Here is a 24723-nt window from a genome sequence, read left to right as displayed (position 1 = left end):
TATTGCTGTATTTTCCTGAAATACTCCAATCAGGTAAATAGCGCATTATGGCCACTAGATGGAGCAAATGTATTTATTTATTACAGGTACTTATATAACGCCGTCAATGTACTCAGCGCTTTACATATATATTGTACGTTCCCATCAGTCCCCGCCCCTGAGGAGCGTATAATCTAAGGTCCCTAACTCACAATCATACATACTAGGGCCAATATAGACAGGAGCCAATTCACCTGCCACCATGTCTTTGGAGTGTGGGAGGAAACCGGAGTACCCAGAGGAAACCCACGCTGGCACAGGGAGAACATGCAAACTCCAGGCAGGTGTTGTCATGGTTGGGAATCAAACCGACAACCCGAGTACTGCCAGGGGGAAGTGCTAACCACTCAGCCACTGCAAATGACAGGGAGTGATTGGTGACGGCGGTGGAGACAATGGCACAGAGAATGTTTTCTCTATAAATAGACCCTCATATCTGGGTGGATGATTGTCCCACCAATAGCAGGAGATGCCCCTCCCCCCATGTGAGGATCTGTCACCTTCCTTCCATGGTGTCCCCCGTGCTATCATTTCCTTCTCTTTGTACCATCAGCGTGGAAACATTTCACCTTCCTGCCCAATAACCTCCTGAACTCCGGGCAGATAGAAGACACAACCAATGCCGCTCTCTGCTCACCAATCACACATTTTTATTGGGCAATAAAAGAAATGTTAGTAAAGCGATACAAGTCAGCGCGTCGTTTCCGGATGTCGGTCCCTGAAGAGCTGTGCAGACCTATGAAGAGCGATGAGGATCAAAGCGGCCTGGAGAGGGCGGAGTCACGGCTTAAATTCCTGGAAGGGAAGGAAGAAGAAGAAGGAGGTTACTTATAATGGACCTTCCAACCAATGGAAGTGATTTTGCACCTGGCTCCTCCCCCTTCCTCCTACACAATTATATTTAACCCCTCCCCCTCTCACCTTCCAGGGATCGGAGCGATTTGTACGTTTCTGCTATGGACCTGTTTATGTGGGGACAAGGTTGTCATTACTGAAGATAACAAGGTAACACATGTATTGTTGTTTAACCAGCTGCAGACTCTGGGCGTGCTACACACGTCCACAAATATGTCATCATTGTACACAGGGAATGTGTAGCACGTCCAGTCCTTCTGCCCTGCGGCCAGGACCGCCCCCCTCCCCTGTCCCAGTACTCGGCAATTCAGCTCTGACTAATCACAGTGGCACTCAGGGTCGGATCTACCCTATCTGATCTGGGGGGGCAGTAAAAAAAGTTAGGGCTCATAATGTGTCATGTCACATGGTGTCATGACCCGGGAAACACTATTATGTATTAGGCTGTCGTTAGATTTGGGTGATCAAAAAGAACCTGTGGCCCCTTATATCAGGAGTCCTCATCACAGTCCCCCTTTATATAAAGATCCCATCAGAGTGCCCCTTTACATCACATGTCCCCATCAGAATCTCCCATGTATCAGAGTCCATCTTAGGAGCCCCCCTCCCCATCTGAACCCACCTTACATCCTGGTCCCTGTCCGAGGCCCCCTTACTTCCAGGTTCCCATCAGAGTGCCCCCTTACATCAGATGTCCCCATCAGAGTGCCCCCTTACATCAGGTGTCCCCATCAGAGTGCCCCCTTACATCAGGTGTCCCCATCAGAGTGCCCCCCTTACATCAGATGTCCCCATCAGAGTGCCCCCCTTACATCAGGTGTCCCCATCAGAGTGCCCCCCTTACATCAGGTGTCCCCATCAGAGTGCCCCCCTTACATCAGGTGTCCCCATCAGAGTGCCCCCTTATATCAGGCATTCCCATCAGAGTGCCCCCTTACATCAGGTGTCCCGATCAGAGTGCCCCCTTACATCAGATGTCCCCACTATAATGTCCCCTTACATCAGGTGTCCCCATCAGAGTGCCCCCCTTAAATCAGGTGTCCCCATCAGAGTGCCCACTTAAATCAGGTGTCCCCATCAGAGTCCCCCTTACATCAGATGTCCCTATCAGAGTGCCCCCCTTACATCAGATGTCCCCATCAGAGTGCCCCCTTACATCAAGTGTACCCATCAGAGTGCCCCCTTACATCAGGTGTCCCCATCAGAGTGCCCCCTTACATCAGATGTCCCCATCAGAGTGCCCCCTTACATCAGGTGTCCCCATCAGAGTGTCAGGGCAGGAGCTGAGGAACGGACAGGCAAGCCTAACAATGTAACGCACTGGCTGATGACAACCACCACCCACAGACCAAAGTCCCTCAGGGCGCGGAGTCTAAGTCCCAGGCTGCCCTTCACCAGGGCCCCTGATGGTGGGGATGGACTTGACGCAGCCAGGAACCAGGTCGCGGCCCCCGAGACACCTCAGCTGCGGTAATGGCCGCCGCCTATGGCGTGTAGCTGGTGGAAGAGACAAAAGAGTAGTCAGACAAGCCGGGGTCAACAACAACAGGACAGAACAGTACAGGACAGCAGACGAGAATCACAGGTCACGAGCCGGGTTCAGCAACAGAGGGTCAGATCAAAGGAGAATACAAAGAATAGTCAAGTCACAAGCCGAATCAGATACCAGGAGAGTCACGAGAGTCAGAACAGAGTAATAGCAACACAAAGACACAAGACACAAGTGCAAAGAGCATGTGCGGGCCACAGGCTTATATGTCATCAGCCACACCCCTCTGGAGGATGGACCACAGAGACCTGAAGGCATAAAAGGGCTCCCATCATGCACAGCAGAATCCAAGATGGACACCAGCACATGAAGTAACATAACCTCAGGGAAAAGGTAGGACCTTGACACAGAGTGCCCCCTTACATCAGATGTCCCCATCAGAGTCCCCCTTACATCAGATGTCCCTATCAGAGTGCCCCCCTTACATCAGATGTCCCCATCAGAGTGCCCCCTTACATCAGGTGTCCCCATCAGAGTGCCCCCTTACATCAGGTGTCCCCATCAGAGTGCCCCCTTACATCAGATGTCCCCATCAGAGTGCCCCCTTACATCAGGTGTCCCCATCAGAGTGCCCCCTTACATCAGATGTCCCCATCAGAGTCCCCCTTACATCAACTCTCTGCATCAGACTGGCTCATGGATCAGTGGATAAGGAGCTCTCAGAGACTTGGGAGGGGCACAGCTAAAATCTCGGGGGCACAGCTGACCCCAGCACCCCCCTAGATCCGGCCCTGGCGGCACTGCCCAGTACACAGAACATTCTGACAGCTGGAGCAGTAAAAAAATAATCATCCTGACACTAATTATCACCAATACAGAAAGGTACAAAGTAACATTGCTTCATTTTGTATCTTTCTGTTTATTCATCTGCAGATCAAAGGGATGAACTTCCGTCTGCTGATGAAGTCGGTTAAAGCGACCCGACAAGTAAAAAAAAAAGTCGTTGTTTTTACTTCAATGTTCCTCTGTTTCTCCCCTTGTTAGCCCTTCGTTTCCTCTAATCAGCCCTAATTAACTCCGTATTCTCCTCCTCCATTCACTGATTATTTTCCTGATGATTTTTGTTTTTTTTTTGTTTGTCTCTATCCTACTAACTAATAATATTTAAACGTCTTTTTATATATTTACAAGTTTCACATTTAACCCCTTTGCGCCGGCCGCACGCAGATTTGCGGCCTCCCGGCGTCTGGGCCTAGACGCCGAGCGGCCGCATATTTGCGTCCATGGAACTAAATACATATGTGCTGAGAGCGCGCGCCCTGCGCGCTCCCCGCACACATGTGTAGTACTCACGGAAAGGTCCCGCTCCGCTCTTTCGAACGGGACCTTTCCCGATCATGTGACCACCGTGACGCGTCATCACGGCGGTCACATGATTCCTAAACCACGCCCCCACCGCCCCGCCTCCCGACGTCAGAATCTCTTAAAGGGCCGGGAGGCGTCGGCGGGAAGGGGTTAAAAAAGTGCAAAGTTAAAAAATAAAACCCCCGAACCCTTTCCTTCATCTGTCAATCACTTTGCGATGCTTTGTAGCAGAATCATCATTTTAGGGTCATTAGAAACAGAAGAAATCCCGGAAATAAATGCGCACTTTTCATGCAGCAACGCTGTTTGTTTGTAAACGGACACCCATCAAACACAGAAACAGCGCGTTTTGTTACGTTTACTGGTTTAAGGGGAGAAAAACTCATCCGGAAAACAATAGCTGAAGAGAGAAGGAGACGAAGGAGATAATTCGGGCTGATTGGGGTCACTAAGGGTTACTAAGGGATAAACACAGGAACAGTTTTTGTAAAAAAAAAAAAGGAAAAGAAATGTCCGGTTGCTTTTACTGACATCCTTTGCAGATCTAAGTTCATCCCATTGATCTACAGATGAATGAACAGAAAGATACAAAAGTAACAACAGGTAACATTGTATCTTTGTATATTCTCAGTCTGGTGCTGTGTTGTTTATAAGCACAGAGTCAGACCGGCTGGCCACGCCTTCTCTGAGTATACAGGGGTACCTGCCGACCGCCTACCTGGATATAGTAGTGGAGTTCCGGGGTCTATGGCTGCAGCTGGATGCCGCAACCCCGGAATTCGAATTTTCAGCAGCCGCTGCTCTTTCTCCTAAAAGTGATCCGAGCCGCTGAATAGCCGCTGGATCACTAATAAAAGTGGCGGGAGGGGTCGCCCCCTTTCCTTCTACTGCTTTCCGGTGGTTGTCGGGATTACCTGACTCATCAGTGTTGCGGTGGCTGGTCATAGAGATGATCAGAGGAAAGATGGCCTCCGCTCGTGTCTATGACCCAGGAGGACCAGAGCGATGTCATGACGTCACTTCCATTTGCAGGCCGGTGTAAACAAGGCCTTTTATTTATTTTATTTTTTTTGGAAAGCACTAGATTTTTTTTTTTTTTATCAGATGCTTTCCAGTTTAAAGAAGAGATGTGGGGTCTTATACAGAGGAACTGGATGTGCTACACATGTCCTGTGTACAGTATACTGGTAGAGGGGTCCCTACTGCAGGACAGAGAGACTGGATGTGCTACACATGTTCTCTGTACATTATACTGGGAGAGGGCTTCCAGCAGCAGGACAGAGAGACTGGATGTGCTACACATGTCCTGTGTACATTATACTGGTAGAGGAGTCCCAGCGGCAGGACAGAGACTGGATGTGCTACACATGTCCTGTGTACATTATACTGGTAGAGGAGTCCCAGCGGCAGGACAGAGAGACTGGATGTGCTACACATGTCCTGTGTACAGTAGACTGGGAGAGAGGTCCCAGAGGCAGGGCAGAGAGACTGGATGTGCTACACATGTCCTGTGTACAGTATACTGGGAGGGGGGTCTCAGCGGCAGGACAGGGAGACTGGATGTGCTACACATGTCCTGTGTACAGTATACTGGGAGAGAGGTCCCAGAGGCAGGACAGAGAGACTGGATGTGCTACACATGTCCTGTGTACAGTATACTGGTAGAGGGGTCCCAGAGGCAGGGCAGAGAGACTGGATGTGCTACACATGTCCTGTGTACAGTATACTGGGAGAGAGGTCCCAGAGGCAGGGCAGAGAGACTGGATGTGCTACACATGTCCTGTGTACAGTATACTGGGAGGGGGGTCTCAGCGGCAGGACAGGGAGACTGGATGTGCTACACATGTCCTGTGTACAGTATACTGGGAGAGAGGTCCCAGAGGCAGGGCAGAGAGACTGGATGTGCTACACATGTCCTGTGTACAGTATACTGGGAGGGGGGTCTCAGCGGCAGGACAGAGAGACTGGATGTGCTACACATGTCCTGTGTACAGTATACTGGGAGAGAGGTCCCAACGGCAGGATAGAGAGACTGGATGTTGTACACATGTCCTGTGTACAATGATGACATTTCCTGGGGCCTGTGTAGCACGCCCAAAGTCTGCAATTCTGACTTTTATGTGGCTAGTTGAGAATAACGTGACTCCGGGTGCCTTCCATGCATGCGCAGATATGCTGCAGAGCTTCAGGAACATCTGTGCACATGCTCATAGACACTGCGAGTATGGAGGTCCCGGACCTCAGGATGTTGTGAATGTGTAGATGTCGCACGTCTCTGCCGGGCACATCTGCACACGCTTCAGATTTGTACATAGTAACTCCACTTTTGTTCAGAATAAGCCCCTCCCCCCTCTGGGTGGTCTCTGTACATTGCAGGGATGGCAACAAACTTTGTAGCAGATTCCTCTCTTTGTTATGCTGAATAAATCTGTCTGTTTCTCTGTGTCCATGTGCAGAGTGACTGTGAATGGGAGGGACTTTACAATGATCGCTCAGCTGCTGCACCTGCAGGGCACTCATGAGGAAAGTGGCAGGGTCTGCATCCCTTTAGACGTGATTTCTCTTTGGAAGTATCTCACCCAAAATGGCACTTTTGTTGTCCAAAATCGGACTTGTATCTTAGTGCAGACTCGGGGGAAATCGGTGAGCAAATCAGACAAGCAGCAAATTACATATCTGGGGGGGGGGGGGGCTCTGTATACCATCTGTGTACAGGCGGCCATATTGCATTGTTACAGGAAATGACAGACTGACAAGGAAAGGGAATTATTTCTAACATTCCATTACAATACGACTCGTGTCCCCATTCTATGTTATATTATTTGTTTGATTGGATATTTTTTTCCCATGAAAGTGGAGTTACCCTTTAAAAATGGCGGTATCAAAAACTGGGGAGATTTCTCTTCACTTCCTGTCCTGGAGACACAACAGGAAGTGAGAGGCAGAGTGTCACTGAGGCGGTCCATGAACATGGTGCTGTTCCTTGCAGAGACCCTGTCACCGGCCCCTCCCTCCCCCACCATCGTCCTGGAAGATTTCTCTGCGGATTTGATTTCTGTTTTTACCTGTAAAATCCTCCCCGGCGGAGACACCAGAAAAGCTCTCAGACAGCCGCTGGGTGGCGCCATCCATTGTCCATTGTGGTGTATTGCCATGAATGTGCGCCTACAGTGCGCCGCGCCCCCGCCATTGTTCCCGGGGTTGTCCAGCTCCCAGGGCGAGGATCCAGAACTGCGCCCCCCTCCCCCACTGTACATACATGTCGTAGAATGGGGGTACCACTCTGCGTCCATTCTCTGACCCCCACCCCCACTGTACATACATGTCATACAATGGGGGTACCACTCTGCGTCCATTCTCTGACCCCCTCCCCCACTGTACATACATGTCATAGAATGGGGGTACCACTCTGCGTCCATTCTCTGACCCCCACCCCCACTGTACATACATGTCGTAGAATGGGGGTACCACTCTGCGTCCATTCTCTGACCCCCTCCCCCACTGTACATACATGTAGAATGGGGGTACCACTCTGCGTCCATTCTCTGACCCCCTCCCCCACTGAAAATACATGTCATAGAATGGGGGTACCACTCTGCGTCCATTCTCTGCCCCCCTCCCCCACTGTACATACATGTAGAATGGGGGTACCACTCTGCGTCCATTCTCTGACCCCCTCCCCCACTGTACATACATGTCGTAGAATGGGGGTACCACTCTGCGTCCATTCTCTGCCCCCCTCCCCCACTGTACATACATGTCATAGAATGTGGGTACCACTCTGCGTCCATTCTCTGCCCCCCTCCCCCACTGTACATACATGTAGAATGGGGGTACCACTCTGTGTCCATTCTCTGACCCCCTCCCCCACTGTACATACATGTCGTAGAATGGGGGTACCACTCTGCGTCCATTCTCTGACCCCCTCCCTACTGTACATACATGTCATAGAATGGGGGTACCACTCTGCGTCCATTCTCTGCCCCCCCCCCCTTGCCTCCCTGCACCCGGGTCACCTCCCCCTTCTGCCCCCCCCCCCTTGTCCGGGCCCTGATTGCTCATCACAACACAGCAGCAGATTTCTCCGGCATTGGACTCAATTGGGACCCGGATGTAAGGGGGGACTATGAGGGGTACCCTTATATATGGGGAGGGGGGACTCTGATGAGGACTCTGTAAGGGGAACATTAGACCCTAATATAAGGGGGGGTTCTGCTGTGAAGTTATTTCTTGGTGTTGATTCATTCAATGTTAGTGGAATGTACGGTGTGGCCCCGTCTCTGCACAGTTTGGTGCCCTCAGGCCCCCCGCATGTTCCCTGGATCCTCTGACTTCCTGTTGTGACTGCGGGACAGGAAGTGAAGGGGAATCTCCTGAGCGGGGATACAGCCCCCCCCCCCCCCCCCGGTGTGTACAGTAAGTAGTAGGTAGGGATGTATGAAGGGATCATTCTACTAGACAATGAAATATCACCCTGAGGGGGAGGGGCAGAATTTCTGGATGTCCCCCCCCATCCCCCCCCATCCCCGGGGACATCACACATAGAACTCGGATTACCTGTCCATCATTGGCGATACGGTCGGCCAGGAGGTGGCAAACCAAATGATCCTACACCCACACATCTCTGCGAGGAGAGAAGAGAAGAGAAGAGAGGAGAGGAGAGGGGGATTAGTACAGTGACCGGCGTGTCAGAAGATGGCAGCAGATGACCCCACAGACAGGAGACATGACGCCTCTATTTATAGAAGATGTACAGCTATTCGTCCAGCAAAGTCTCATGTACATTCGTTCTGGGCGAGTTGGTTGTGAGAATGGGGCAGAATCGGGGGGTTTCTTCTGGTCGTAGTTTTTACCCCCTTACTGCCCCCACAGTATGAATAAATGGGCGGAGTGGTGGACGTCTGTTTCTGGAGTGCCGTGTAGACACATGACCTCAGAGATGGCCCTCTGGGGGCCAGTTCACCCGTTCATGTGTGTGAATGGAGCCATCCTCGGACACTGTGTACAGAGCCCATCCGACAGGCACTGTACCTGACCCTGCCAGCTTCTGCTGCTCCCTTCACCGGCATTGACAGGAAGGAAGCTGCCATATACAGTACAGTGATGGCGGAATACATGACAGCCGGGTCCCGCCAAAGTGGGAAAAGATTGGGCGTTCAGATGAAGGCCTGGACAAGCAATGTTCTGTCTGAACCTGTGTTCCCACCAAGGACTCATCCCTACCAACCATCATCACCAGTCCATGGGATCATCATCACCAGTCTATGGGATCATCATCATCATCATCACCAGTTCATGGGATCATCATCATCACCAGTCTATGGGATCATCATCACCATCACCAATCCATGGGATCATCATCATCACCAGTCCATGGGATCATCATCATCATCATCACCAGTCTATGGGATCATCATCATCATCATCATCATCACCAATCCATGGGATCATCATCATCATCATCACCAATCCATGGGATCATCATCACCACCAGTCCATGGGATCATCATCACCATCACCAGTCTATGGGATCATCATCATCATCACCAGTCCATGGGATCATCATCATCACCAGTCCATGGGATCATCATCATCACCAGTCTATGGGATCATCATCATCACCAATCCATAGGATCATCATCATCACCAGTCCATGGGATCATCATCATCACCACCACCGGCAGTCTACAGGATCATGATGATGATAATCTGGTGATGATGATGATCCCATGGACTGGTGATGATGATGATCCTATGGATTGGTGATGATGATGATCCCATGGACTGGTGATGATGATGATGATCCCATGGACTGGTGATGATGATGATCCCATAGACTGGTGATGGTGATGATGATCCCATAGACTGGTGATGGTGATGATGATCCCATAGACTGGTGATGATGATGATGATCCCATAGATTGGTGGTGATGATGATGATGATCCCATGGACTGGTGAGGATGATGATGATCCCATGGACTGGTGATGATGATGATGATCCCATAGACTGGTGATGGTGATGATGATCCCATGGACTGGTGGTGATGATGATGATCCCATGGACTGGTGGTGATGATGATGATCCCATGGACTGGTGGTGATGATGATGATCCCATGGACTGGTGGTGATGATGATGATCCCATGGAGTGGTGATGATGATGATGATCCCATGGATTGGTGATGATGATGATGATAATCCCATAGAATAAAGATGATGATCCCATAGACTGGTGATGAAGGTTATCATCATCACCAGTCTATGGGATTATCATCATCATCCTCATCATCACCACCACCACCAGTCTATGGAATCATCTTTGTTATCATCATGATCACCAGTCTATGAGATCATCATCACCACCACCAGTCTATTGGATTAGCCTCATCCTCACCAGTCTATGTGATCATCCTCACCAGTCTGTGGGATCATCCTCATCCTCACCAGTCTATGGGATCATCCTCATCCTCACCAGTCTATGGGATTATTATGTCCAGCCCTCCTGTAATACGTTGCTATCAGCACTGACCATTCATACTCTCTTAGCGCTCATTTCTATATTTTATATTCATAAGAACATTCGTCCCAAAGAGAAGACACCTGAAGAACATTCAGTTCCCCCATCCTCAGTCGCTGGATTCCTCGTACAGAACGAATGTACATGCCGGACCACCAGACTAATAGTTATGGAGATTCTTTTATAAATAAACCCCAAAGTGTCATCTCCAATACCGTACCCTGCAAGGTCTGCGTATGTGCTGTCGGCAGCACGGGAGAGATTCCCGGGTTTCCCTTATGCGGCTCTCACTGGGTCCTGCTGGGGCCATCAGATCTCTGGAGTCCATCGACTTCTTCTACAGAATCAAACAAAGATTCATCATTCAGCGGAGATATGGAAAGGACGGGACCGGCTATTCTTCTACAATGAGAATCATCACTTTTACAGGAAAATAACAGAGCGTGTCCTCCAACCCCTCCCCCTCCTTATATATACACTATATTGTCAAAAGTATTGGCCCCGCCCCCCATATCATGTGATTCAGGTGTTCCAATCCCCTCCATATCATGTGATTCAAGTGTTCCAATCCCCTCCCAATCATGTGATTCAGGTGTTCCAATCCCCTCCATATCATGTGATTCAGGTGTTCCAATCCCCTCCATATCATGTGATTCAGGTGTTCCAATCCCCTCCATATCATGTGATTCAGGTGTTCCAATCCCCTCCATATCATGTGATTCAGGTGTTCCAATCCCTTCCATATCATGTGATTCAGGTGTTCCAATCCCCTCCATATCATGTGATTTAGGTGTTCCAATCCCCTCCATATCATGTGATTCAGGTGTTCCAATCCCCTCCATATCTTGTGATTCAGGTGTTCCAATCCCCTCCATGGACACAGGTGTATACAATCAAGCCCCTAGGCATGCAGACGGCTTCTACAAACATTGGTGAAAGAATGGGTCGCTCTCAGGAGCTCAGTGACTCCAAGCGTGGTCCCGTGATAGGTGGCCACCTGGGCAATAAGTCCATCCGTGACATTTCCTGGCTACTAAATATGCCACGCTCAACTGTTAGTGGGATTATAACAAAGTGGAAGCCACTGGGAACAACAGCCACTCAGCCACCAAGTGGTAGGCCACGTCACATGACAGGGCGGGGTCAGCGCATGCTGAAGCGCACAGTGCGCAGAAGTCGCCAACTGTCTGCAGAGTCAATAGCTAAAGACCTCCAAACTTGGTGTGGCCTTCAGATGAGCCCAACAACAGTGCGTAGAGAGCTTCATGGAATGGGTTTCCATGGCCGAGCAGCTGCATCCAAGCCTTCCATCACCAAGTTCAATGCAAAGTGTCGGATGCCGTGGTGTAAAGCACGCTGCCACTGGACTCTAGAGCAGTGGAGACGTGTTCTCTGGAGTGACCAATCACACTTCTCTGTCTGACAATCCGATGGACGTGTCTGGGTTTGGTGGTTTCTAGGAGTACGGTAGTTGCCTGACTGCATTGTGCCAAGTGTAAAGTTTGGTGGAGGGAGATTATGGTGTGGGGGTGTTCCTCAGGGGTTGGGTTGGCCCCCTAGTTCCAGTGAAGGGAACTCTTAAGGTGACATTTTGGACAATTTCATGCTCCCAACTTTGTGGGAAGAGTTTGGGGATGGCCCCTTCCTGTTCCAACATGGCTGCCCACCAGTGCACAAACCAAGGTCCATAAAGACATGGAGGAGCCAGTTTGGGGTGGAGGAACTTGACTGGCCTGCACAGAGTCCTGACCTCAACCCCATAGAACACCTTTGGGATGAATTAGAGCGGAGACTGTGAGCCAGGCCCCTCCCCCGACATCAGTGCCTGACCTGACAAATGTGCTTCTGGAAGAATGGTCCAACCTTCCCATAGACACCCTTCTAAACCTTGTGGACGGCCTTCCCAGAAGAATTGAACCAGTTATATCTGCAAAGGGCGGGGCCAACTCAATATTGAACCCTACGGACTAAGACTGGGGGGTCATTAAAGGTCATGTGCGTGGAGAGACCGGCGGCCCAATGCTTGGGGCAATATTGTGTATATAGGGGGGGCGGGGACAATATTTGGGGCAATATGGTGTATATCAACTATCATTATCTTGAGCAAAATTATATTTCCATAAGTTTGCGGCACGGTGATCACCGCACACACATGGATGGGAGGGGGAGGGGTCATAAGGCGTAATGGCCACTTTGCCAAGACCCCACCTCCAGGGGGTGCAATGGACACAATGAGGGGAATCTACAAAGACTAGGGTAGCTTTGTACGGCAACCAATCAGCTTCTAGCTTTCATTTTCAAAGTTTAACCGAACAATCTGAAGCTAGAAGCTGATTGGTTGCTCTGCATAGCTGCTCCAGTCTTGGTAGATCCCGCTCATTGCTGATCTGTAGGTTTTGGTGCTCAGCTGGAGGTGTATAGCCCGCCGCTCCCATCGTTCTCCATCTAAATATACATAAAAGTATCCAATCCATCCAACTACATCACAAATGATACAATACGATTGGAACAATAAGAATCTGCTGTAACCATAGATACCAGACATACACCTGACCTCCGGACATTGGGGGCGTGGTTTACTGACTTTCCCATGATGGCATCATGAAGCGTCCGTACTCAACGCAGGACAGATACGTATCCATACATCGTCCTCGGTATACGTCTGCAGACATCGTATATATACAGGACAGATACGTATCCATACATCGTCCTCGGTATACGTCTGCAGACATCGTATATATACGGGACGGATACGTATCCATACATCATCCTTGGTATACGTCTGCAGACATCGTATATATACAGGACAGATACGTATCCATACATCGTCCTCGGTATACGTCTGCAGACATCGTATATATACAGGACAGATACGTATCCATACATGGTCCTCGGTATACGTCTGCAGACATGGTATATATACAGGACAGATACGTATCCATACATCGTCCTCGGTATACATCTGCAGACATCATATATATACGGGACAGATACGTATCCATACATCGTCCTCGGTATACGTCTGCAGACATCGTATATATACAGGACAGATACGTATCCATACATCGTCCTCGGTATACGTCTGCAGACATCGTATATATACAGGACAGATACGTATCCATACATCGTCCTCGGTATACATCTGCAGACATCATATATATACGGGACAGATACGTATCCATACATCGTCCTCGGTATACGTCTGCAGACATGGTATATATACGGGACAGATACGTATCCATACATCGTCCTCGGTATACGTCTGCAGACATCATATATATACAGGACGGATACGTATCCATACATCGTCCTCGGTATACGTCTGCAGGACATCGTATATACACGGGACAGATACGTATCTGTCACGGAGCTTGTCCTTCCTTCCCCATCCTCCAGGTTTGCTGGATGCCACCCTTCTGTCCCATCCATGCTGGGACTTCTAGTCCTCTTTGTCCCTGACACAGGCAGACCTCAGCAGCCCCTCACCCCCCTGGCTTGCAGCCTTGCCTCCTGCTGGAGGAATCCACAAACAGGCCATCTCCTCCCTTCCCCCTCATGCATGAATTCCTGGGCAGGTCTGGAGACCTGAGAGACAGGGCCCGTTGCCATGGTAACCCGATAGGAAGTATTCGGTTACCAGCTCTATTCTTAAGGGTGAGCAGGAAAACCCCCCATGTGTTCTCCTGGCTGCGTGTGTGAGGGAAGGCTGGCTGAGGGCCAGCTCCTCTCATCCCCCGTCCTCCTCCTCATCTCCTGGACTGTCTGTGCTGCCTGGAATCCCTGCACTGTGGAGGGATCTTCTGCTGTCCCCGTGAACCTGCCTGGATCTATCCCCTGCCTGGACTTAACCCCTTGTTCTCCATGAACCTGCCTGGACTTAACCCATCCCTGCCTGGAGCCTCCTGTGTGGACTAACCCTGTGGATTACCATACCCCTGTTGTTCCATATTGCCTTCCAGAGAACTGTACTGTGTTGCTGTGTCTGGTGTGGATCTGTGGACTAAAGGAACTGTTGTCTGTGCCCCAAAAACCTCCCCAATAAAAGCACGTTGGGTTCCGTGTAATCTGTCTCTGTGTGCTCTCTGGTTCTCTTGACAACTGGTTGGCAGCTGCGGGACGAGAGCACTCGAGATGGCAGATGAGAGTCTGCATACCATGGAAGCGGCGGCCCCGGAATATCAACACTGGACGGTAACCAGCTTACAAGAAAAGGCCAGAACTTTGGGCCTCAACTATAAGGGACTTACCAAAGATCAGCTGGTCCAGATGCTGGAGGAAACCAGCCAACAGCAACGGGAAGATGCGGGCACAGGCAGGAGCCAAGCGGTCCTGAGAGGAGATGGACCAGAGCTTCAAAGCACAAGTGGCAAGAGCCCTTGGGTCATCTGGTACGAGGAAGAGATGGCCATTCTGGGGGGGGGGGATGCCACCCTAGATAGAAAGCTGGCGGCCATGGAAAAGGCTCAAAAGAGACAGAGTGGGAAGCTGCAAAGTACCAAGCAGCTGCTCCTGTGGCTGTCCCTGTGGCACAGGAGGCCCAGAGAATATCCAGGAAGGACTTTAAGCCCTACCAAGAGCACAGCGGAGTTGTGGATGGGTTCTTCCAGGACTTTGAATACCAGTGCGAACTACTGGAGGTCCCAGTCACAGACTAGACTCGCCATATGGTGGGGCTGCTTGACGGAGGGGCTGCTGAAGCCTACCGAATGATGGACCCCCTCAAGAGACGGAACTATGAGGAGATAAAAAGGGCCATACTGAACTACTACGCGGTCTCATCGGAGTCATATCGGGCCCAGTTCCGGACTACCCCCTGCCTCCCAGAGGCCTCCTTCAAAATGTTTGCACACAAGTTGTCGGTAGCCTGCCGCCGGTGGCTGGAAGGGGAGAAGGCAACCTCCCCTGAGCAGATCATCCAGGCCATCCTGAAGGAACAATTCCTTTTCAAGTGCCCCCCCGAGCTCCGACAGTGGGTGCGTGAGCGGAAACCTGCCACCCTGGAAGAAGCTGCAGCCTTAGCGGATGAGGCTCTCCTCATTAACCCGCAATGGAAGAAGCCTGCGGCCGAGGCACCCCAAGCGGCAAGGATGCCCCATCCTACACCAGTGCCCTATACGCCTCCCCATCGCCGGATGGCCCCACAAATAGTGGCAGCGCTACGGCCCTTACTACCACCTCGTTCCACCACCTCACAACGGGGCCCCAGACCGGCCTTAGATAGGCGGTGCTTTGGCTGTGGACAGATTGGTCACTACCAGGCCAGCTGCCTCGCCAAAGAACAGACTCTCAGGCCTAGCTTGCTCCGGCCAGTGAATTCTGTGGATCTGTACCAAGCTCCCGAGGACTTGCCACCACCCCCTTCAGACTGGGATCTTGCTTCTGCAGACAAGGACACCCCCCCAGGAGTCTTTGGCCTACTGCCGGTGGGGGCCCCTACCCAGAGCCTCCAAGGAAAGCACTTGCAAGAGGTCACTGTGGATGGACAAAAGGCGGTGGGCTTCCGAGACTCAGGGGCCTTCCTCACCATTGTGGACCCCCGAATGGTGCACCCTGACGCTGTACAGCCTGGCCCTGGGATAGTGATTAAACTAGCAGGGGGCACCAAACGCTTCATCCCTCTTGCTACCGTCAATCTGGACTATGGCTTGGGGCCTAAACGCTGCAACGTGGGTGTAATGGGAGGACTGCCTGCAGATGTGCTTCTTGGGAATGATGTTGGCGATCTTCAATGCCACTTTGTGGGAGCCGTCACACAAAGTCAGGCCTGCCGGGAAACCGCTGAGAGGAAGGAGTCACCCCATCATGTGGACGGACCTGCGGTGAGTGACTCAACTCTGACTGCTGACAGTGCTGGGGTGACATGGGACCGGGACAAGTTTCAAGGGGACTTAGCCACCGACCCTACTCTGACAAGTTTCTGGGCCCGAGCAGGGCTGACTGGTCCGGGGACCGGCGAAAGGATAGTGCAGGAAAATGGGTTGCTGTACCGAGTGGTGGAGACCGATGCCGAAGGAGGGCCCCAGACCGTGGCTAAACAGCTGATAGTTCCCCAACAATTCCGGACCCAACTGCTACACCTTGCTCATGATATTCCCATGGCTGGGCATCAGGGAAAGCTACGGACCGAAAGGAGGTTGGCCCAGGCCTTCTATTGGCCTGGGATGTCCCAATCGGTAGCTCGCTACTGCCGTACCTGCGATACCTGTCAGCGACATGGAAGAACAGGTGGCCTGCGGGCCCCCCTACAGCCCCTACCCATTATTGAGGAGCCATTCCAACGAGTAGCTATTGACATTCTGGGCCCCTTAGCTCGCCCCAGCAAATCTGGAAAGCGGTACATCCTGACCATCGTGGACTATGCTACTCATTATCTCGAAGCAGTCGCCCTGTTTAGCATCACAGCTCCCAAAGTTGCAGAAGCCATGGTTACCGTTTTCACCCGAGTGGGCTTCCCTGCTGAAATCCTGTCAGATCAGGGGACTCAGTTCATGTCAGGCCTTGTTCAGTCCCTCTGGCAGACCTGTGGAGTGCGGGCCATCCGGACAAGCCCTTATCACCCCCAGACCAATGGACTTTGTGAACGCTTCAACGGGACCCTGAAGGCCATGCTACGGGCCTTTGTAGACCTAGTGCCAGACTGGGAAAGATACCTGCCCCACCTCCTCTTTGCCTACCGGGAGGTGCCACAGGAATCTACCGGATTTTCCCCCTTTGAACTGCTGTATGGGCGGAAAATCCGCGGCCCCCTGACCCTACTGAAGGAATACTGGGAGGGTCAACTACCAGATACCGGGGTCCCTGTGGTGCCCTATGTCTTGGAACTGCGTGAAAAGATGGGACAACTAGCCGGCCTAGCAACTGACCATCTCCAAGCAGCCCAGGTCCGGCAAAAGACATGGTATGACCGCAAGGCACGCACCCGAGAGTTTACTGAAAACCAACAGGTCCTCATGATTGTCCCAAATCCCCAGAACAAATTGCAAACCACATGGGAGGGACCCTTCCGTGTCATTAGGAAAGTGAATGACACTAACTATATTCTTGGACTAGATGATCGGGGGAGACGGCAGAAAACGGTACATGACAATATGATCAAGGAGTACCATGACCGAAACCCCCTTGTTATGGCCGTCTGTCCAATACCCTCTGAGGAGGAGGAAGAGGCCGTACCGGACCTCCTGGAAGCAGCACGCCATCCAACTGATGTGCACCAGGTGCCCCTGAGTCTGCAGCTGAACCCGGGGCAACAGAGGGCCATGAATGCTGTCCTGGGCCAGCGCAGTTCTGCTTTTTCGGCCCGGCCGGGAAAAACTACTATCACCACTCACCATGTGGAGACCCTGGGAACCCGGCCTCTCCAACAAGCCCCATATCGTGTCCCCGAAGCTGTTAAGAACACTATGAGACAGGAACTGAACGAAATGCTGGATCTGGGAATTATTCAGCCCTCCCAGAGCCCCTGGGCCTCTCCTGTTGTTCTTGTCCCTAAGAAAGATGGTAGCATCCGCTTTTGTGTTGACTACCGACGCCTCAATGACCACACGGTTAGTGACGCCTACCCGATGCCCCGTATCGATGACCTACTGGATCGGCTGGCTGGAGCCCGCTATGTCACTACTCTGGACTTGAGCAAGGGCTACTGGCAAATCCCGTTATCTTCAGAGGGTCGGGAGCGCTCTGCCTTCATCACCCCTTTCGGCCTGTTTGAGTTTCTCAACATGCCTTTTGGCATGAAGAATGCTCCTGCCACCTTCCAGCGCATGGTGGACCAGCTGCTGCAGGGCTGTCATGACTTTGCCTGCGCCTACCTGGATGACATCGCCATCTTTAGTGAAACATGGGAAGACCACCTCCAGCATGTGGGCTTTGTCCTGGACCGAATTGCAGGGGCCAACCTCACGATTCGACCAGATAAGTGCCAGATGGGGATGGCGGAGGTGCAATATTTAGGACACCGGGTGGGAGGGGGTAAACTGCGCCCAGAACCGGCTAAAATAGAAGCCATTAAGGAATGGCCCACCCCCCAGACCAAGAAACAGGTTATGGCGTTCCTGGGCACTGCTAACTATTACCGCAAATTTGTTCCTCATTTCAGCACGATTGTGAAGCCCCTCACAGATCTCACCAAGAAGACCATGCCCCGTATGGTAACCTGGACCCTGGCCTGCCAGACCGCATTTGATCGGCCGAAGGCCCTTTCCCATGACCCCGTCCTAGCAGCGCCCAACTACCAGCGAAGGTTCATCGTGCAGACAGATGCCTCCACTTATGGGCTGGGGGCCGTCCTCAGCCAGGTAAATGAGGAGGGGGAGGAGCACCCTGTGGCCTTCCTTAGCAGGAAACTATTAGACCGGGAGGTGGCCTATGCCACCATAGAGAAGGAGTGCCTGGCCATAGTGTGGGCATTGAAGAAACTTCAACCCTATTTGTATGGCCGGGAGTTCACCATCCTCACGGACCATAACCCCCTCACCTGGCTGAATCGGGTCTCCGGGGATAATGGCCGCCTCTTACGATGGAGCCTGGCCTTACAACCTTACAATTTCACCATCCAATACCGACGGGGAAGCCAGCACCACAATGCAGATGGGCTGTCCCATCAGCAAGACCCCCAGTAAATGCAGTCCACAAGTGCCTCTGCGGGAACCTGTTGAGGTTCCCCTGGAGGCACTTGTAGAATGGAGGGGGGAGGGGTGTCACGGAGCTGGTCCTTCCTTCCCCATCCTCCAGGTTTGCTGGATGCCACCCTTCTGTCCCATCCATGCTGGGACTTCTAGTCCTCTTTGTCCCTGACACAGGCAGACCTCAGCAGCCCCTCACCCCCCTGGCTTGCAGCCTTGCCTCCTGCTGGAGGAATCCACAAACAGGCCATCTCCTCCCTTCCCCCTCATGCATGAATTCCTGGGCAGGTCTAGAGACCTGAGAGACAGGGCCCGTTGCCATGGTAACCCGATAGGAAGTATTCGGTTACCAGCTCTATTCTTAAGGGTGAGCAGGAAAACCCCCATTGTGTTCTCCTGGCTGCGTGTGTGAGGGAAGGCTGGCTGAGGGCCAGCTTCTCTCATCCCCCGTCCTCCTCCTCATCTCCTGGACTGTCTGTGCTGCCTGGAATCCCTGCACTGTGGAGGGATCTTCTGCTGTCCCCGTGAACCTGCCTGGATCTATCCCCTGCCTGGACTTAACCCCTTGTTCTCCATGAACCTGCCTGGATCTATCACCTACCTGGACTTAACCCCTTGTTCTCCATGAACCTGCCTGGACTTAACCCATCCCTGCCTGGAGCCTCCTGTGTGGACTAACCCTGTGGGTTACAATCCCCCTGTTGTTCCATATTGCCTTCCAGAGAACTGTACTGTGTTGCTGTGTCTGGTGTGGATCTGTGGACTAAAGGAACTGTTGTCTGTGCCCCAAAAACCTCCCCAATAAAAGCACGTTGGGTTCTGTGCAATCTGTCTCTGTGTGCTCTCTGGTTCTCTTGACAGTATCCATACATCGTCCTCGGTATACGTCTGCAGACATGGTATATATACGGGACAGATACGTATCCATACATGGTCCTCGGTATACGTCTGCGGACATCATATATATACGGGACAGATACGTATCCATACATCGTCCTCGGTATACGTCTGCAGACATGGTATATATACGGGACAGATACGTATCCATACATCGTCCTCGGTATACGTCTGCGGACATCATATATATACGGGACAGATACGTATCCATACATCGTCCTCGGTATACATCTGCAGACATCGTATATATACGGGACAGATACGTATCCATACATCGTCCTCGGTATACGTCTGCAGACATTGCTCGGTGATATGTAGGAATTGATGTGTATGGACATGTCTGGTTGGACAGCTGTGTCTATAGAAGGTCTTCTGATGGACGGAATGTTCCTGGATGTGTAGAGCCCTCACACCGTACAATCCCTCCCGGGAACTCACCTCTCCTCCATCCTGGGACACCCTCCGCTCACCGTTAGATGGGGTCACCAGCAGCACAGCGACAACGAGACCCCCCAAGATCAGCAGAGTCCTCATAACCGACCCGCAGCCCGATCCTCACTACAGCAAAGACGTTGTACAATGTGGGACCCCCGCCCTCCGTCTGCTTCACTGTGCTGATTGCACTTCTTATATATCCCTTTTCCCCTCCCCCTCCCCTCTTCCTGGGAATTGCCATCTGCAGGATCCAAACCCACAGATGAGCCAACATCCTTCCCTATTCTACTTTCACGTCATTCTCTGTTCTTCCTTTTTTCTATAAACATATATTTCCAGTTTAGGGTTTTTTTTTATCTCCCAGCAGCCCATGTCGGGTGCAGCCTAGTTACCTGGAATGCCTGGCTGCTGGGAGACACCCGCTGGTGCCCACCAGAATTGCGCCCTTCTGCTCCGGGAAGCACTGTGCCACCAACAGGTGATCCAGGTACTGACAATATTCCTGACAAGTTCCCTCCTCGGTGGGCGCTATAGTTGTAGATCCATTTCTCAGTGGGATCGGTGGATCCAGGTTTTATTCTTGTTGGCTGTTCTGGGTTCTGTAGTTGCACACTCGCCTAATTTCTCTTGGAATCTATTGAGTTTTGGAACATAGTGGTCTGGAGGGGGCAGAGACCCCGGGCTGAATACATACAGCCTCAGCCAAGAGTGATCAGCAGGGGGCCGAGGTGTGTATAAATACCCTGGAGCCTGGAGCAATAGGGGTCCTTGCCTTGGTGGAAGTGAGACCCGGCCTGAAGGGACTGTCTGCCCTCCTTGGCCTTCTGGCAGAATACTACAGGGTGGCGGTGGATGAGGTATACTTGGACAGAAAAGTGGTGGAGGATGTGGTATACTTGGAAAGAGGGGTGGCGGTGGATGTGGTATACTTGGACAGAGGGGTGGCGGTGGACATGGTATACTTGGATAGATGGTTTGCAGTGGACAAGGTATACTTGGACAGAGGGGTGGCGGTGGACGTGGTATACTTGGAAAGAGGGGTGGCGGTGGATGTGGTATACTTGGACAGAGGGGTGGCGGTGGACATGGTATACTTGGATAGATGGTTTGCAGTGGACAAGGTATACTTGGACAGAGGGGTGGCGGTGGACGTGGTATACTTGGAAAGAGGGGTGGCGGTGGATGTGGTATACTTGGACAGAGGGGTGGCGGTGGACGTGGTATACTTGGAAAGAGGGGTGGCGGTGGATGTGGTATACTTGGAAAGAGGGGTGGCGGTGGATGTGGTATACTTGGACAGAGGGGTGGCGGTGGACGTGGTATACTTGGATAGAGGGGTGGTGGTGAACATGGTATACTTGGATAGATGGGTTGCAGTGGACGTGGTATACTTGGACAGAGGGGTGGCGGTGGACGTGGTATACTTTGACAGAGGGGTGGCGGTGGACGTGGTATACTTGGACAGAAGGGTGGCGGTGGATGTGGTATACTTGGACAGATGGGTGGCAGTGGACGTGGTATACTTGGACAGAGGGGTGGCTGTGGATGTGGTATACTTGGAAAGAGGGGTGGCGGTGGATGTGGTATACTTGGATAGATGGGTTTCAGTGGACGTGGTATACTTGGATAGATGGGTTGCAGTGGATGTGGTATACTTGGAAAGAGGGGTGGCGGTGGATGTGGTATACTTGGACAGAAGGGTGGTGGTAGACGTGGTATACTTGGACAGAGGGGTGGCGGTGGATGTGGTATACTTGGACAGAGGAGTGGCTGTGAACGTGGAATATTTGGACAGAGGGGTGGCAATGGACGTGGTATACTTGGACATAGGGGTGGTGGTGGACATGATATACTTGGACAGAGGGGTAGTGGTGAAGGTTGTATATTTGGACAGAGGGGTGACGGTGGACATGGTATACTTGGACAGAGTTGTGGTGGTGGACGTGGTATACTTGGACAGAGGGGTGGCGGTGGATGTGGTATACTTGGACAGAGGGGTGGCGGTGGATGTGGTATACTTGGACAGAGGGGTGGTGGTGGACGTGGTATACTTGGAAAGAGGGGTGGCGGTGGATGTGGTATACTTGGACAGAGGGGGGGCGGTGGACGTGGTATACTTGGAAAGAGGGGTGGCGGTGGATGTGGTATACTTGGACAGAGGGGTGGCGGTGGACGTGGTATACTTGGATAGATGGTTTGCAGTGGACAAGGTATACTTGGACAGAGGGGTGGCGGTGGACGTGGTATACTTTGACAGAGGGGTGGCGGTGGACGTGGTATACTTGGACAGAAGGGTGGCGGTGGATGTGGTATACTTGGACAGATGGGTGGCAGTGGACGTGGTATACTTGGACAGAGGGGTGGCTGTGGATGTGGTATACTTGGAAAGAGGGGTGGCGGTGGATGTGGTATACTTGGATAGATGGGTTTCAGTGGACGTGGTATACTTGGATAGATGGGTTGCAGTGGATGTGGTATACTTGGAAAGAGGGGTGGCGGTGGATGTGGTATACTTGGACAGAAGGGTGGCGGTGGATGTGGTATACTTGGACAGAGGAGTGGCTGTGAACGTGGAATATTTGGACAGAGGGGTGGCAATGGACGTGGTATACTTGGACATAGGGGTGGTGGTGGACATGATATACTTGGACAGAGGGGTAGTGGTGAAGGTTGTATATTTGGACAGAGGGGTGACTGTGGACATGGTATACTTGGACAGAGTTGTGGTGGTGGACGTGGTATACTTGGACAGAGGGGTGGTGGTGGACGTGGTATACAACTGGCTAAAATATCGTGAGAGTAGTGGTTAATGATTCATACTCTGCATGGTGTAGGGGTGTCAGTGGGGGACCCCAAGGTTCAGTGTGATTAGTGGGGTACTCCAAGGTTCAGTGTTAGTAGTGGGGGGGGGGAGAGAGGGGTGGAGAGAGGGAGGGAGTGAGGGGGGAGAGGGAAGAGAGGGGGGAAGGGAGAGGGAGGGAGGAGAGGGGGAGAGAAGAGAGAGAGATAAGGGGAGAGAGGGGGGAGGGGGGAGAGAGGGTGGGGAGAGGGTGGAGGAGAGAGATGGGAAGAGAAAGAGTGGGAAGAGAGAGAGAGGGGGAGGGGGAGAGGGGGGAAGAGAGATGGAAGAGAGTGGAGAGAGAGCGAGGGGTGAGAGAGAAGGAAGAGAGAGGGGAGATAGAGAGGGATGAGGGAGAGGAGAGAGAGTGGGGAGCGAGAGAAGGGAGAGAGGGGGAGCGAGAGAGGGAGAGGGGGAGAGAGAGGGGGGGAGAGATGAGAGGGGGGGAGAGAGAGGGGGAGGGGAAGGAGAGAGGGGGAGAAAGGGGGGTAGAGAGAGGGGGAGAGAAGGGAATAGAGAGAGGGGGGAGAGAGAGGGGGAGGGGAAGGGAGAGAGGGGGAGAAAGAGGGGGAGAGAAAGGGGAATAGAGAGAGGGGGGAGAGAGGGGAGAGAGGGGGGATAGAGAGAGAGGGAAGAGAGAGAGAGGAGAGAGGGTGGAGAAAGAGAGAGAGGGTTGAGAGAAAAAGAGGGTGAAGAGAGAGGGGGGAGAGAGGAGGGGGGAGAGAGGGAGATAGAGTGGGAGAGAGGGGGAAGGGAGAGAGAGGGGGAGAGCGCGGGGGGAGAGGGGGGAGAGGGGGAAGAGAGGGGAGAGAGGGAGTGGGGAAAAGAAAGAGAGAGAGGGGGGAGGGGGAGGGAAGAGAGAGATACGGGAGAGAGGGGGGATAGAGAGGGGGAGAAAGGGGGGGCGGGGAGAGAGAGGCGGAGAGAGAGAGGGGACGAGAAAGAGTGGAAGATAGAGAAGGGGGAGGGGAGAGAGAGAGGGGGAAGAAAGAGAGAGGGGGAAGAGAAAGAGTAGGAACAAAGAGAGAGGGAAGAGAGAAGAGGGTAGAGAGATGGAAGAGAGGGGAGAGAGAGCGCGAGGGGTGAGAGAGAAGGAAGAGAGAGAGGGAAGAGAGATGGAAGAGCGAGGGGAAGAGAGAGAGAGAAGAGAGGGAAGAGAGAAGAGAGAGGGGGAGAGCGAGTGGGAAGAGAGAGAGGGAGGAGAGGGAGGGAGGGGGGATATAGAGAGAGTGAGATAGCGGGAGAGAGGGGGGAGAAAGAGAGGGGGGAGAGAGGAGGGAGGAGAGAGAGGGGAGAGAGGGGAGAGGGGGTGGAAAGAGAGAGAGGGGGAGAGGGAAGGGAGGGAGGAGGGGGGGGGGAGAAGGGAAGAGGAGGGGGGAGAGAGCGAGAAAAGGGGGAGGGAGAGTGGAGAGAGAGAGGGAGGAAAGAGGGGGAGACAGAGGGGGAAGAGGGTGAGGGGGGATGAGAAAAAAGTGGAGAGAGAGGGGGGGAGAGAGGGGGAGGGAAGAGAGAAGAGGAGAGAGAGAGAGGGGGGGTGGATGTGTGTTGTGTGGTGTGTGTGTGAGTGGGATGTGTGTGTGTGGGTGTGTGTGTTTTTTGTGGGTTGTGTGTGGTGTTGTGTGGTGTGTGATGGGGGTTGTGTGTTGTGGTTTGGGGGGTGGGTGGG

General features: G+C 52.4%; 1 long non-coding RNA gene across 2 annotated transcripts; it reads right to left on the bottom strand.

Moving 5' to 3' along the window:
* Positions 1-667: 667 nt before the first annotated feature.
* Positions 668-20410, bottom strand: LOC149427092 (uncharacterized). 2 transcript variants are annotated; one of them, XR_016311446.1, is made up of 4 exons: positions 20222-20409; positions 10486-10602; positions 8306-8372; positions 668-834 (listed from the first exon to the last, which is right to left on the bottom strand). It is a non-coding gene; the product is annotated as an uncharacterized LOC149427092 (long non-coding RNA). The 2 variants fall into 2 exon arrangements; XR_016311445.1 differs by lacking the exon at positions 8306-8372 and having other exon boundaries at positions 20222-20410.
* Between the last annotated feature and the right edge of the window lie 4313 nt (positions 20411-24723).

Source organism: Staurois parvus, unplaced genomic scaffold, assembly GCF_062004578.1.
Source record: "Staurois parvus isolate SC_StPar_1 unplaced genomic scaffold, SC_StPar_1.0 ptg004039l, whole genome shotgun sequence".
Taxonomy (NCBI): Eukaryota; Metazoa; Chordata; class Amphibia; order Anura; family Ranidae; genus Staurois; species Staurois parvus.
Note: the sequence above shows the minus strand (reverse complement) of the source record. Positions and strands in the feature narration are given on the sequence as shown.